Here is a 16,803-nt window from a genome sequence, read left to right as displayed (position 1 = left end):
CCCAAGCTGAGGAGAGTAGTAGACATGCTGCAGGGTAGGGCTAGGATTCAGAGATCTCAGCATGTTGGAGGACCAAATCAAACTATATCTCATGAGGTTCAACAAGTGCAAAACCCTGCACTTAGGTTGGAACAGTCCCTCACCCTGGGACAGGCCGGGGGCTGACTGGCCGGGCAGCTGCTCTGCAGAAAAGGACCTGGGGGTGACAGGGGACAATGAGCTGAAGGGGAGCCAGCAGTGTGCCCTTGTCGCCAAGAAGGCTAACGGCATCCTGGGCTGCGTGGGTAGGTGTCTTGCCAGCAGGGCAAGGGAAGCAATTACGCTCCTCGATGCATCAGTGGTGAGGTCACATCTAGAGTTCCGTGTCCAGTTTTAGGCCCCCCACTACAGAAAGGATGTGGACAACTTGGAGAGAGTGCAGCAGAGGCCAATGGAAAAGGTTAGGAGGCTGGGGCACGTGACTTTTGAGGAGAGGCTGAGGGGACAGGGCTGATTTAGTCGTAGGAAGAGAAGACTGAGAGGGGATTGAATAGCAGCCTGCGGGGGGAGGGGCTCCAAAGAGGATGGAGCAGGGCTGTTCTCAGCGAGGGCAAGGAGCTCACGCTACAGCAAGGGAAGTGTGGGTGAGATAGGAGGTAAAACATTCTTGCTGGAAGGTGCGTGCTGTCGAGGCGGCCGTGTCCCCGAAAGGATTGTCTTTGAGCAACGACTTCTCTTTGTGTACCCCATTCGCCTTGCCTTCCTGGTCCCACATCCCCTCCCCTCCTAATACTTTGAGCCTGTCAGAGTCAGCATTTCTGAAGTCTGGGACTTGTGCCTGTCGGTCAGTTTGTTGACCTTATGGAGGACAGTGAACCCGACCATTTCGTGGTTGCTGTTGCCCAGGCTACCCTCGATGTTCAAGCCATACACCAGATCATCTCCCTGGGCCAAGGGCAGGTCTAGGAGATCATTACCTCTGCTTCGCCCTTGCACATCCTGGATCAGGAAGAGGTTCTCTATCGCAGTCAGGGAACTGCGTGACTGATCCGACCTAGCCGAGCATTCCTCCCGAGCTGAGTCCAGGTACTTGAAGTCACCCTGGGACGCCCAGCCTCTCTGTCGGTTCTCTAGAGAAGTCCACATCCAGCTCCTCTGCTTGGTTCAGGGGCCTGTAGCAAACGCCTACAGTTAGGTTTCTCTTGCCTCACACCCACCCCGTAGCTTGACCCAGTGTGTTCCAAGCTGCTTCTCTTCAGAGCCAGTGTCAGCCTCTGGAGAGGAGTCCTGCTCTCTCACATCGAGAGCTACCCCTCTGCCTTTTCTCCCTGCCGTGCAGGGTGCAGCCCTCTAGGGCTACGCTCTGATTATGCAAGGAGTCCCACCAGGTCTCCGTGATCCCCACCAGGTCACACTGCCACTGGCTTGTTCTCTGTGCGTCTGGCATTGGTGTCCAGGCAGCCGAGGCCCCCAGCTGACACCCTCGATTTCCTGAGATGCCATGGGAGAACTGTTTGGGTTGCATTTTCAAAAGCAGTGTCCTCCACATGGCAGCCTTCCTGTGTGCCGGTCCCCTGGCACGCTCCACTTGGAGTTTCCCTGTCCCACGGCAAAGTCAGTGTAAAGCCCTATGCAGTCCATGGGCCACCCTGGCTGAGAGCAGGGCCTTACCTCTCCTAGTAGTCCTCTCTCTCTGAAGTGCATGCTGGGGTCAAAGAAAACAAAACCCTCGTGGTCACACCATTGTAGGAGGCGTCTGTTGATATCTTCCATGCAGCCTTCCCTCCTGGCTCCATGGCCTGCAACAGGGAACACAGAAAAGAAAATGACTTGAGCCCCCAGTCCCTCGAGCCCAGGGCCCTGCAGTCACTCATGTCCAAGTCAGGGTTACCCTTGGCCACATGGTCCGTGCCCACACAGACAAGGAGTGCAGGGTAATAATCGGAGGGATGGACGAGCCTGGGGATCCTCTTGCATGCGGGTCCCAGGGAGCCAGCAGACCTCTCGGGCTACGGGGTCCAGACAGCAGGTGGGTTCCTCCGTACCTCTCAGGAGAGAGTCCCCCCGCTGCCACCGCCCAGTGTCTCCTCCTAGGGGCAGGGATACTTACCTCCTGAATACTTACCTCCTCCTTTGGTGTCTCTGTCAGAGTCTCCTCTTGCGCCGTGAGGGGAGCGTACCTGTTGTGCAGTGCCAGGGGAGGAGCAGCCCTAGCTCTGCGTGCCCCAGATATGGAGACGACCGTTTTCCAGGGAGCTTGTGGAGCGGTTTGTGGCCACCTCCTCCCCCGTTCCCTTGGATTAGGGCCTGGCAGTTGTTGTGGCTGTAATCTTCATGGTCCCTGTCATGGCAGCTCTCATACCTCCTCCTCGAGCTCCCACACTCAGCCCTCCAGGGACTCCACCAAGGCATGCATCCCACAAGGGGGGGTGCGCCCATGCTCGGGTGTTGGCAGCCCCCATGGTGCAGGGCCAGTCTGGATGGAGGTCTCAGCACCAAGAAGCTGATGCTGACAGGCACATCAGGTCACTTCCGTGGCCGCGAGCTACTTCCCGTACTTACCTGGTCTCAGCAGCTTTTCTCTAGGCCTCTGGGCTCAGGTCACTTGCTCGGACCAGCCCTTCAGGTGCCTAGTGCGCACCCCACTGCACAAACTCCTGTGCAAACTGCTGCGTCTTTGTCAGGCTGTGCCTGTTTGCATGCTCTGTTTGCACAGCTCCAGTCACAGGGCTCCCTGGGGGGGCTCAACTAAGTAGAGACTGGAGGTGGGGTGGGGGTCCCCCCCAGGCTTCACTCAACCAGTGCATCCCACCCAGCACAGCCCCATACGCACGCACACTTGCGCACCCACACACACACTCCCTCAAACCCCTGCAAGCACCCCTGCCCTCTCTGTCGGCCCAGCTTTTATCTCCCGGCCTTTCGCTGGGGGGTCCAGGTCCAGGTCTTTGGCTCCTGGGGGCTCAACAGGCGTGAACCTGTGCATCTTTGCCAGGGAGCAGGCTTGAGAGCAAGTTCTCCACTGTGCGACAGCCAGCTGTTTCACAGCACACGTGAAGAACAAGAAGATGCTTCTGCTTTCTCGTCTAATCTAGCTCTCCAGGACTACTGACACGTTACGGCGGCCAGGACAATGATAACCTGATCGATGCTTCTGATCTCTGGAAGGGCGGAACCTCTGAAGGCAAGTCCCAGTGGCAAGTTCACTCTCACTGCCTCTCTCTCTCACTGCGATCCAAGGGGCCCTGCTCTCTCCCTCGTGCTAGGGATGACACTGGACGACAAGGAAACATCCCCGCTGTCAGAAATGAGAACACTCTCCTAATTGACTAGGGTTGCTGATGGTTCCCGGCAGGGAGGCAGCTACACCGCACATTCCAGTGTTTGAAAAGTGTCCCGACATTCAGAAAAAGTGGCTCTTGTTTTCTGTGCAGCACCCTCGCGTGCAGCGAGATGTGCCGAAGCTGTGCGGGCACTTGTATATCACGTAGCGAGCAATCCAGTTCCGCTGGAGGGACGCCACCGAGCACGCTTACAGCACAGGCTGCTCCTTCCTGGGGAAGTGCAGTATCATTTCAGAGATAGAATTAAAAACAAAACCGACCATAAATTACCACTCGTGAGTATGCAACAGACCCTTCTGCTTTTCAATTTAGCACGGGGGGGGGGGGGCATGGCAGGCTAGAGCCGAGCACAGGCAAACCCACCCGAGCGGCAAATACCTGAGCATCTGCCCGGTTGCTCAGGCAGGTTTTGCACCCGGCGCTAGTCACCGCCACAGCTTCACTATTATCGGTCCTTCAGCTAGGCAAGGCGCCTGCCCGAGCTCTGACTGACCTGAACTGCCCGAGATGAGGATGGTGCAGTAGTGTCGACCCGCTTTACCCCTACCTCTGCCAATCTGGCAGGCTACATTTCCTGACTTGAGAGACAGTGGAAACATCAAAAGAATGTTTTAATCCTCAAAACCAGAACACCTGTGTAACACTTCAACCGTGGGGGCAATGGGGAATGTAGCTCTTCAGATGACATGTGGCTGGTGCAGGAAACCTTGCCAATGAAGCCCACATTCAGAAACACCGGCCAGGCTTCGGGTCTGCTAATGGTGGTGTGCCTCCTTCTCTTCCCATGTCCATTTGTTGCATGCAGCATGCTTGGCAGCTCGCACCACTTCATGAACGGTAAATATGTCTGCTTTATGGCATGAATCCAACCAGAGGCTTCTGCGGGGAAGGAACTGGGATACGGGCAAACAGATAATGGAGGGAACTTTACTCCATGCTTGCAAGACTGTCAAACCAAATAGAGTCATTTCAGGCACAGAACATAAACTCAAGATGCACTAGAGAGAAAGCATACCGGATTCTCTCTCTACCATCTCCGACGTACTGCTTTTGAAGTGTCTGTGCTGTTCATACAGGATAGGGATATACACGATTGCTTCACCTGGCATCCTTTGGGATCGATATCGCGTGAGTTCAAGGCTAAGGTACTAGAGCAGCTGATACTCTGAGGAAACCGCAACCCTTAAAAATGTAAACTAGCTGGGAGTCCAGTCCTGCCAACAGAGTGGTGCATGCTGGCTCGGGGCTGGTCTTTTTAAAGCAACTCAGGTGACAAACTTCCTGTGATTTTTAGGGGAGCTGTGGGCCTAACTACCATTTAGAAATCTGGACTCAAGTGGCTCAGTTGCATGAGATGCGATGAAAAATACCTCAAGAGAGAGAGAGAGCTCCTGCCCTGAAGAGCATGCAAGCTAACTTAGACAAAGCACAAGGAGTGAAACGTGTGGGAAGAGAAACCATTGGCCCCAATTTACCAAGCAGACAGTGGCAAAAGCCAGGAATGCTCAAAGGGGCCGAGGTGCTGAGTGGCATTTCCCAAGCATCCACGCAACTCTAGCTCCTCCTCAAAATTCCCTAGGCACCCTGAAAAATCTGTCCCCAGCTTCTTAACTTCCGTTCCAGGACTCCATACGCCCTCCCCAGATTTTCCCATTTGTTCCAAGGCAGACAGGCTCACGGGTAAAGCAGTACAGGCAACCCCAACTTAGCACTCTCAATTGGTCCCTGGAAAAACCAACGTGAAGCTAAACAAGCACTCAGCGAAACCCAAAGTATCTGATGACCCAAAATGACAGCCGTGGTTGTTTTTCATGACCCACGATGGCAACGGCGAGCATTATCATGAAACACACCGAGAACAAAGTGAACTGGAATATCCTTTCCAAGTGGAGCTTTCCAGGGAAATAGCGCTAAATGAAACGGCATTAAGCAGGGGTTGCCTGTACAGGCAGCACCGCAACCTTTCTCACACAAAGCAGCCCCCAAAAGGCACAAGCCCAGTTTTTTCAATGTCGCGTGCAATCTCTCTCTTTGAAGCAATGCACATTCAGGATGGTACAGCCAATGGTTTTAAGCAGAGCCCATTCAATGAGGTAGCTATGTGAGGGTGGGCACTGGAGCAGGTGAGCAGTGTGGGGCTTTCTAGCTGTTACTTTGCTCCATTAAGATATATTCCCTTACCCTTGTGAAAGCCATTTATTTTTCCAAAGCAGCTTCAGATCAATCCCAGATATCAGTTTAGGAGCTCAGCTCTTCACCTTGACTGAAAAGAAAAGAAAGGAAAGGGGCGATATCACTTAGCAATGCATCGGCAGCATTCCTTGAGATAAGAAATTGCATCTCAAATTTTCTTTTTCAGGCACCTGTGCATTTGTTCCTTTCAGCAGCGACTGTTCATCCATCGGGCATCAGATCTCAACAGGCACATAACCTCGTGAAGGAGCGAGTTTATCTTGCTAGGCAAAACCAAGCATAGGTAGCGTGTGAAGCTATGGTTTGGTGATCTCTAACAATGGGATCAAATCCTTGAGTCTGTCCAGGGAAACAAAGTCCTTAATCTAATCTCAACGAGGCACAGGGCTTTGAATAAGGGTGCCTAAAAGTGGATTTTCCTCACCTCTGTTTTTAAGTAGATCCTCAGAAACAGGTTGCCATGTTAGAATGAGAATTAGATTTCTGAAAAATGATGATTCTTCTCTTATTGACATTTGTTCTAAGTAGGTCATGATGCTCAAGACTATTGCTGGCTGCCCCAGTAAAAATGATGGGTTTTCAGACCTATTTCAGCTTCCCAAGGAACAGGTCCAAAGCCTACATGGACAGGCTTGCAAAGACATTGACATCATATTGGACATTTGACAGGCTCCTCCCGTCCCCAGCAACACATGGGAAGCCAGCTTCAGCCACATGCTGCTCCAGATGGGATGGACCCAGCCGGGTCAGCACTGGCCAGGAAAAGTGGCATGCAGCTGAAGCTGGCTTCCCACAAGCTGCTGGGGATGGGAGGAGCCTGGCCAGGTCAGCCCCGGCCAGCAGAAGCAGTGGCAGAGCCGTGTGCCACTCAGGATAGGACGAGCCCGGCCAGACTGACAGGGGCTCAGCTGCATTTTTCCCCTGCCTGCAACGGTCAGTCCTGAGTGGAACATGGCTCCACCGCCACTTCTGCTGGCCGGTGCTGATCTGGCCAGGCTCCTCCCATCCCCAGCAGCTTGTGAGAAGCCAGCTTCAGCCGCATGCTGCTCCGGATGGGATGGACCCAGCCGGGTCAGCACCGGCCAGGAGAAGCTGCATGCAGCTGAAGCTGGATTCCCACATGCTTCTGGGGATGGGAGGAGCCTGGTGGGGTCTGCACAGGCCAACAGATTGGTATAATGTGACCAGCCTATGCCTGGGGAGGGGTCAGGCTCCCTAGATCTGAGACCTGATGTAGGCTATGGCACAGAGACTCACTCTGGAACAACGTGCTAATCAGCTTGTGTCTGTACCTGTGTCTATAGACATCGGCCTATTTCCGCTTACCACTCAGTAACGTTCAACCGGTGACCGTGCATGCGCAGACATGCCCATAGTCAAGTCATGCCAGAAGCCTGACCAAGACTGGGTTCCAAGACAGACATATGGTCTCCCAAGACAGATTCTCCCAGGAACCATTGCTCCCAAGTGACTCTTCTCCACGAGCAGCCCTTTGTGCTGTGGGTGAAAAAGAATTAATGTCTACATGCTTGGGCTTTCTCCTAGGAGATCAGCGACTCCTCCAGGAGAAAGTGAATGTCTGTACCTAGTCTCTGCTATGCTGGTCTCGGCTCTGCCACTCAGTCCATATCCTCTGCGTGGTGAAATCCCCTCAGTTTTCACTTTCAGCAGTGTCTGGTGGAGGGTTTCCATCGGCCAGCCCCTCCCGACTGTTCCGCATGCTGTGCAATGACGATCGCGATGAGGTCGATGCTCAGGTTTTTCTTTCAGCTGCCTCCCATTGAGATGGTATTTTTTGTTGCTTTTGAGAGAGTCTAGATGTCTAGATCATGGGTGAATCCCCACCTCTCGTGGCCATACATCAGCATGAAAATGGTATTGGGACTGAAGCATTGCAGTCTGGGTGTTAAACGGTCAATTCTGACCGAACCCCATTTAAGCCGGTAAATGCATTTCGTGCACCACCGAGTTACAAAAGACTTGTCTTCCCAACTGACCCGGGTGGCTCTGCCAAGTTTTTTAAATGGACTTGCCTCTCGTGCTGCCCTGCCTTCTAAAGCAAGGTGCTCCCATTATACAAAGACATACTTAGCCAAAACGACAGTGCATCTGCAATATTCATAGCAACCTTCATGTCAAGTATAGGGAATGCCATTGCAGCTACTGTAAATGCTTTGGGGATGCCATTACTGTTTTAACAGTAAGAACCAAGGAAAACGCTACAAGATGGTTCCCCGCAGATCCAGCCATTTCATACACTCCACTCAGGGCAAGGAGCGCTCCACAGAAATACTGGGTATGATAACACGTAAGCACTCTGATGGACGGCAGATCAAAACAACAGTTTAAACGCATCGGGAGCCTGCCGAGCCTAAGGACCAGGAAGTCCAGACCGCCTCTCAATAACTCCAGTCTACCCGGGGCCGATACCGTGCCAGCAAAGCAGCCGCAACACGCACAAGAATCTAGAGCGGGTCTCTTGGAGCAGCCGGTTCCTGTATATTTTCCCATTTGTAAGAAGGGCACTTAAAATGGTTTCTGCTCATCCCTGAGGGCCTCGTTACTCTGAATATTCAAGCCAGGCACCTGTTGAAGGCACAAGTGGCAAGGGGCCCGATCCTTTTTTTTTGGTGGAGCCTGTCCGCCTCTACCACGGCTGGGAGAGCGAGCTGACTAATAGCTGCAATGCATCATTGCAAACTCAACTACATCAGGGTGTAGTTTAGTTTGCAGTGATGCAAACTCATCTAAAACCCCAAAACTCATGTACACGCAATGTGTGACACCATTAAGTCACACAAAGTGACATTTTTGTAACGTGTCCATCGTCACATCATCACGTGTACAAGAGACCCTAATTGCACATAGGGAAGTAGAGCAGTAAACATAGTGCTGCTGAGCTGAAGGTGCCCATTCAGGTCCTAGACTTGGAGCCCTCTGTCTAAAGGCAGCAGACAAACACAAGGAGGAGGAGATGCTGGTGCTCTTGGTGGAAAACTCACCGTTTCCTTAATCTCCATTTGCAATCACCAAAGCCTACCCAGTACACCTGGGAGCTTATTGAAGGACAAAATTCAGACTCTCCAAGATACTGGCTTTTTTTTTTTTTTTTTTGATGTGTCTAGCTGTATAAAAGAAGTATGCCATGTCTCATCTGGAAAAGTCTGAAAAGCTCAGAGCTGCTGTGATGATAGGAGGAGGAAAAAAGTTCTGCATGCAACCTGGATTTTTCTTTTAGGTGAACTTCTTCTAAAGAAAGAAGAGAGAAATCCCATCTATATTGCTCGGTAAACAAAGACAACGCACACAGAAGTGCCATGATATTTAACGGACGATGATTCACTGACTGGTAAAAAGACAAGCATTGAAAAATAGCCACACACTTGACTTGGTACACGGTCCAGATCCCAATTTGGATAACTACATTCTCTTTACCTGACAAGAGCTGGTACAATCAATCGCAATACTCTGTTTTACGACCATTTCTGTTGTTATAAAGCAGCCGAAGGAAGACTGACTTTCGAGCATAAAATCTCCGCCACACCTTTTCTGTCATGTTTGTCAGCGACACCGAACCCGAAACACAACGAAGGTGCCAGAATACTTTTACAGCAAAGGCCTCAGCACGCTCCTTGGCTTAACCTGTAAGAAAGCTTTTGATTCACTTGACTCCCGCACAGACTACTCACCTGGCATTGTGAACGTGCTACTCAGTGCTCCCAGTAAGGACACTTTTGTGATATCACATGAGGCCCTTCCCCTCAGGTGGCTTGATTCTGCAGAATAGTTTTGGGTCTGACTTATTTACTCAAAAGCTTATTTACATCACCTAGGCAGCATAAAAGAAGCGTTAAAAGGGGTTGGCTGTATCCCCTTTGAAGCTGTGTTTCAATGCACTCCTTTTCCTTACAATCATTAGTCATGAGATGGGGAGGGAGAGAGAGAGGAATGAACTGGGGGCTGCTGATATGGGGTAGAAGTGAAGATAGTTGACACTAATACTTACAACAAATGAATAAGCCAGCAAAATGTGTAACAGCTTGGCGTGCAACAGAAATAAAGGCTACGGACAGCTGTCCTAGCAATGTTTTGTGATTTAGGATGCTCTAAAACACCATTTGTCTAATTGACTATATGTTGAACTGGAGTGTGTCAGTGGTTCCTCTGAGTGCACAGCTGGTCAGAGACAATGAACACCATCTCTCTACATTAAAATACAGTGGAATAAGTAAATCTACATCGCTCACAAACTACAGTATGGCATGTCCCACAGTACAGATCACTGAATCACGTGGGCTGTGTAATTGCTGGCAGGGATAGAATTGTAACCTGGGTATACGTGCCAAAAACACCACTTGGGTGGCTAGAAAACTGCCGTTCAGTTGCACTAAAGAGAACAGCCTTCTGCCCTCAGCTCCCGCGCAGCACATTCCTCTTTCCAGCTCAGTGCACTCCGCAAAACAAGGAAGTATCAACATCCCCGTAGCACAGGTGGGGAAACCAAGTCCCAGAGATTTGACGTGACATCACAGCAATAATTTGAAGCTAGTGTTCCCGCGTCTGACCCTAGTGCCCTCGGCAACAACGTGACAGAACTCAGCAAGGATGCGGCAGTCCTGCCCTGCCTCTGGGATCGCAAGCCAGGATCAGAGTCAGTAGCTGAGGAAAATGGTCCTTTTAACAAGTGTCTCTGAAAGAGACTTTGTTATCCACACTGGACCGTCCCCAATGGGTTGCTAAACAAGATGTTGGATCAAAGTCTGGGGTTTGCAAAGCAGCACGTCACTGTAGAGAAAGTCCTCTGAAATGGGACATAGTGCTGCGGCACATCTTAGTACTCGGGAATGATGCCCAATGCTACTGCCAGCTCCTTGTCCAGTAAGATGTAGATCTTGCTTAGAGGGAGTCAAAACCTTAATACTGCTTTAGCATAAGCACCCTATCTATACCACTACTGGGGAGCCCTTACTCTACAGAAGCTGTACATTGAAGACAATGGAATTACTCAGATGAGTGATTGCTAACTGAGATTCACAGATAATGCATCTTATGGTGAGTAGCCATCATATTCCCACTGGCTTCAGTGGGAGTACAATCGGACCCTTAAATAACCAAAGACTGTCAAGAGTCCACGTTCAGATGAGTAAGGGCTGAAGAACATTACATGAACACAGACGAAAATCAAGCTGCATTTTCAAAAATATCCCAGGCATGCTTGATATAATGCAATAGCCTTGACATTATTTTTTATTTTATTCATCCATTTTGCTGCTAATTTGTAGTATTCTGTAGACTGCAGTGGGCATGCAGCTGTTACCACCCAACACATTTAACCCCGTGATCAGAGAAAAAAACATTGCAGTGTAACATTTCCCTTGCAGGTTTCCCTTGTATCCTTCTGCTAGGAACTATGTTTCCTACCAAGAAGCTATGGTGTATAAAACACAACATTTCAAGAGTAATTTCTATGGAAGCCTAGTTTTATTGCAGAATCCTGCTGTAATCTATAGGATTTGGTGGTCTTCTGTTGCTGCAGAGGTTATTCCTATTCCCAGAGAAGTCAGCAGAAAAGCTCTCATTAACTACAGGCCAAAGCATATGCAAATGCCCTTAATGCTTCAAAAGTGCAACATATCCCAATGATTACTACGTGAATTGGAATAGTCTCATTAACAAATAATTGTTTTCCACAGACAAAATATAATAGAAGTTCACCAGCATTATGGTGCATTCACTGCCTTTACTTTCCAGCACATAATATGATCTGGTTGAATGCAAACATCACCAGTTAAAAGGCACAAATGAGTTAATAAAGTGATTACTTTTAGTATTTGTGTGCTTGTGGGAAAAGGTCGGTCATTTCACCTCTTAGGGGCAGTTAAATAGGTTCCTGGAGGACTCCATTTCTATTACCTGGCAATGGTGCTACAGGTGTTAAAGCTGGACCAGATTTGCTTCACTGTTGCAGCTTTAAAAAGTGGTGTGCCCAAGAGGATCCTCTGAGGGAATCTCTTGGAAGTGTGCTATGGTTTAAATCCATAGAGAATACTGTAAAATGTCAGATTAGCTAACAGTTTTAAATGCTGGAAAAAAGACAACTGTTGATGGATTACAGTAGAGGCCACCCCATGACTGGGCATCCTAGGCACTACCTTGCCCTTCTTATCATTACCATTTTGCCAGTTCTTGAAAAAATTACCACTCATTGTACTGGTAGCAAGACCGGAGACAGAACGAATATTGTGGCTTCACAGTGTGTTTCCATGCCAGATGATCCACTGAATGAAAGGGCTCTCCAGAAAGAGACAGCTTATTCTGCACCGATTATTCATTACAATTAAAAAGCAGATGTTATCCTACAACTCCTTTCTTTCTAGCAAAAATAGCAAGTCAGGGCAGTTAAGGAACTTGATGAAGTGGCCCAGAAATAGCCTGGACCCTTCGTTGAACAGGATTCATTTTATAATGGCCTCTGTGCCTTTGGATGACATTTCAGTGGATTAATTGAAGCTGTGCATTGCATCAGGAAATCAACGGAGGACATAGCTTTGCAGGTTTCAATAAAGGATTAGGTCTTTCTACGGATAATGAGACTGCCCGGGATGGTTACGTTCCATGTTAAAAATCAAACCAACAAGATTTTTAGACCTGGACTAAACCCTCAGGCTTCAGGACAAGAGCCAACTTTAATTAATCAGTGTCAGGAAACAGTCTGCCCCAAGGAGTGTTATCCCATAATGCCTTCTCAGGGTGTGTTTAATTTTTTTGGTCCTCCCTCCGATACAGCTGGTACTAGCCGCTGTCAGGAGCAGGATTCAGGATAAGTCTGCTCCAGCCATGCCAGCCATCATCGTTCCTGGATCTAAGCACCAATAACTGCTAAGTGAAGCACAGGGGTGCAAAAGGAAAAAGAAACTGATTGCGACTTATCATAGAAAACACATTGGTGTACCTTTACATGGGAAGCAAAGACCATACCAGCAGTAGGTCTCATTACCCACTTCACCAGCCTAGTACCACTCAGTGATTATTCCCACCCACTCTCTTTTTTCAGACCAGGAGCCACGGGTACTGCACTAGCTCTCTATAAAGAAGTCACATGAGGAGACAATAATACAAATAGCTAAGCGGAAGAGTTGGTTTGATGGCCTTTCCCTGCGGAATCGAGAATGAAGTTCTCAGACAAAACCTTGGCTGGGGTGATATAGTTGGGGATGGCCCTGATTTGAGCAGGGGGTTGGACTAGATGCGACCTCCTTTTCTATGCACACTGAGTCGGGGAGAAGGTAGAAGCATTTCAAAATCTATCGATGCTTAGATCCAGGCATGATGCCAGAGCCTGCCACTCCTACCTTTGTCAATCAGTAAAACTGAAAACGGCATATGAAGAAAGATGATTTTCAGAAACACACCTACGGAGGTGTGACTGCTTACAGGTCTAACTGAGCTCCTGTGTACACATTTACCGCAACGCACACGTCCCTAGTAAATGCACGTGAAGATTTTTACACTTGACTGGAGTCAACGGCACTCTTCACGTGTCTAGTCACTTGAAGAAGGCTTAGATGCGCCGGACATTTGTCCCACAACATCTGTAGGGAGCGATCTGCAGTCAAACTAGGAGCAGAGCTCAGCTCTCTCAAGTTAAAGCCCATTCCCTTATCAGCTCTGGCGCATGGCCCCTTAGAGTAACAAAAGCCGTATTTTTGCTCTGTTAACTCTGTGCCTAATTCCCATATAAACACCGAACCTCGCCAACCTCATCACCAGAAGCAAACTTCCTCAAGCCCAGAACACACCAAAAGGATCCAGACCATGCCAGGACAAGAAATGCAAAACCTGCCAACACATCTCCACCAGCCCCACAATTACTACACCCCACAACTGCTGAAACTTCCTTAGCCTGATGAAGGGTTTTGGAACCCGAAAGCTTGCTTAATAACTATTCTCCAACTATTTGGGTTGGTCTAATAAAAGATAACAAATTCACCCAAGAAACCTTGTCTGCCTATGTCCTTAGACCAACACGGCTGCAACCTAAACCCCTGCAACATGGAAGATATGAAATTCAGCCGTCTGAAATGGAAACTGTACAACATGAAAAAGAAAGAAGACAGACTCAACAGCGACATATATTTTCTAAGCATTTGCAAGAAACACAACATCATTCCCCAAGGACTAAACATCTACAATCCCCTGACTACTACACACAACTCCAAATATGCTTCACAGCTATGCAGAAGAACTTCAGAGAAAATTAGAAATCATCTACTTCACCTACTCTACTCCAAAAGAGACCAACTCAGGAAGGAAATCACCATACACTACAACAACTTAAAAGACAGAAATCCATGCAGGTTCCCTGACAATATACAGTGGATACATAGAGACTACGAAAAACTTTCTACAGCATTCATCCTACATAAAAAGAAGAAATGGAACAAATTACTCCAAGAACAAGCTCCCCAGCCACAAAACAACCATCAGAGGAACAACACCAACACCTTAAGACCTTCCAACCTCAGACTCAGTGAAACTGAAAGCAGCAACCAACCCACAAATATTATCAATCTCTCCACACACATGCTTCCCAAAACTGAAAAATCTGTCCTTTCTAAAGGCCTGAATTTCTTTCCAGAAAAATACTCTAATAAAATACTTCAAAGTGGAGAACTAGAAGAATTCTTCCGATGCCTGCGCCTCAAAGAATATTTCCACGACCAAACTGAACCCACTCCCAACAACAACTCATCCTCTGACAACATTCAGGAAAGGATCAATGCCAAAAAGCCCCAAAAAACATCAGATTGGACACCTCACAGTGGATGAAACTGTAACCTTGATCGCCACATTGACTGCTTTGGGGAAAGAATGAACAATGAAATAATCAGCAACACACTCCACCACAACAACCTCTCTCTATCAGAGAAATAGGCCATAGAATCTCTAAGATCTAACCACCAAATAGGAATAAAACCGGCAGATAAAGGAGGAGCCCTAGTCATCCTAAACCATGAGGATTACACAAAGAAGCCAAGAGACAGCTCTCTGACACCACCTACTACAAAGAACTACAAGAAGATCCTACTCCCCCTTTCACCAAAAAACTCAACAATATCATCAAATCATTTCCATCAAGACTACAAGAAAAACTACAGACCTTGATCCCCCCGCTACCTAACCCGGGGACTTTTTACATGCTCCCTAAAATCCCCAAACAAGGGAACCCTGGCAGACCTATCATATCCAACCATGGGACCCTAACTGAGGAATTATCAGGTTTTGTTGAATCAGTCCTAAAACCGCTTGTCACCCACAGAGCAAGTTTTGTACAAGACACTACAGACTTTCTACAGAAACTTAAAAACTTAAACCACCTTCCCAGCAACACACTCCCAGCCACCATGGACGTTACCAGCCTATATACCAACATCCCACACCAGGATGGCATCCAAGCCTGCCTTACATATCTACAGGAACAAGATTACAGCTCAGAATACAGACCCAAAGATATTACTGAGATTATACACTTCATCCTCACACACAACAATTTCACTTTTAATAATCAACACTTCCTCCAGATGATGGGAACAGCTATGGGCACTAAAATGGCCCCGCAGTATGTCAACCTTTTTATGAGCCACCCGGAAGAAGACTTCCTCAAGAACTGCACCATCAAACCCTTGCTATACTTAAGATACATCGATGACATCTTCATCATTCGGACTGAAAACCTGCAATCTCTGATTGAGTTCCATCAGAAATTCAACAATCACCATCCCTCCAATCAACTTTCTTTGGAATACTCCAGCACCAACATCTCCTTTTTAGACACAACGATCAGTATCCAGAAGGATAAAATACAGACCACAGTATATGTCTGTGACAGTCTGTGGCAATGAGCAATATACATCAACACTCATCAAGATGGAATCGAAGGATGAGGAAGTAGAAGGATTGTGGGTCAGGCTACATGGGGGGCAAGGAGAAAGGGATTTGGTGGTAGGGGTCTGCTACAGACCCCCACATCAAGGGGAAGAAATAGATACGGGGCTCCTGAGGCAGCTCTCGGAGACCATAAAAGCTAAAGAGGCAGTAGTCATGGGGGACCTAAACTACCCAGACATCTGCTGGGAGACTCAGACAGCAAAGTCCCACCGTTCACACAGGTTTCTAACCTGTGTACAGGACCTCCACCTGACACAGGAGGTACACGGTCCCACTAGGGGGAATGCAATACTGGATCTGGTACTGGCAACGGAGGTGACATGGTAGGGGACCTACAGATCGGTAGCCATCTGGGGAACAGTGATCACCTAATAATAGAAATCTTCATAAAATGTCGAGTGGGTAAGGTAACCAGTAGGGTGAAAGTGCTAGATTTTAGGACAGCTGATTTCAATGAACTCAGGTGATTAGTCAAGGACGCACTGCAGAGTAGGAGTTTTGAAGTGATGGGAGCCCAAGAAGGGTGGCTGTGCCTTAAGGAAATGATCCTTCGGGCACAAAGCGAGATGATCCCGATGCGAGGAAAAAGAGGGAAAGGGGCCAGGAGGCTTCCTTGGCTGACCAGAGAAATCCAGGGAAACCACCACTGGTATGGAAAATCCTCAAAACTTTGCAACCCATACTAGACAGAGACCCTATTCTTAAAAAAGATCTTCCCAGAGCCACCCATCCTAGCCTTCAAACAAGCACCGAACCTCACCAACCTCATCACCAGAAGCAAACTTCCTCAAGCCCAGACACACCAAAAGGATCCAGACCATGCCAGGACAAGAAATCCAAAACCTGCCAACACATCTCCACCACCCCCACTATTACTACACCCCACAACAGAGCCATCAGCATCCCAGGATCTTACAGCTGCACCTCCAGAAATGTAATATACCTCATCCAATGCACCAAATGCCCTGATGGAAGATATGTAGGAGAGACCAGACAACAACTGCACACCAGAATGAATGCACACCGGAAATCCATCTAAGACAAAAACACTCAATTACTGGTGGGGGCACATTTCTCACAGGAGGGCCACTCTCTTTCCAATCTCTCAGTCCTGATCCTCAAGGGAAACTGACACAACACTGCCCAGAGACGAGCCTATGAGCTCCATTTCATCAACCTGCTGGATACCAGAGATCATGGACTAAACATAGACATTGGATCTTTGATACATTATAATCTGCCTGGCAACTGACTCCCCAGCCCAGCCCAGCCCCTGGCTTCTTTACTTTTCATTCCATCCAGGAAGAGCACACACCAACTGCTGAAACTTCCTTAGCCT

General features: G+C 48.6%; 1 long non-coding RNA gene across 1 annotated transcript in view; it reads right to left on the bottom strand.

Moving 5' to 3' along the window:
- LOC132245658 (uncharacterized) overlaps positions 1-16,803 on the bottom strand; it is a 50,737-nt gene that overhangs the window by 21,460 nt on the left and 12,474 nt on the right. The window contains exons 2-4 of the long non-coding RNA XR_009457359.1: positions 5,505-5,586; positions 1,651-4,216; positions 957-1,151 (exon numbers count right to left, since the gene is read on the bottom strand). This is a non-coding gene — a long non-coding RNA (uncharacterized LOC132245658). The remainder of the gene's footprint in view (positions 1-956; positions 1,152-1,650; positions 4,217-5,504; positions 5,587-16,803) is intronic.

The sequence above is a fragment of the Alligator mississippiensis genome, chromosome 15, assembly GCF_030867095.1.
Source record: "Alligator mississippiensis isolate rAllMis1 chromosome 15, rAllMis1, whole genome shotgun sequence".
Lineage (NCBI taxonomy): Eukaryota > Metazoa > Chordata > Crocodylia > Alligatoridae > Alligator > Alligator mississippiensis.
Note: the sequence above shows the minus strand (reverse complement) of the source record. Positions and strands in the feature narration are given on the sequence as shown.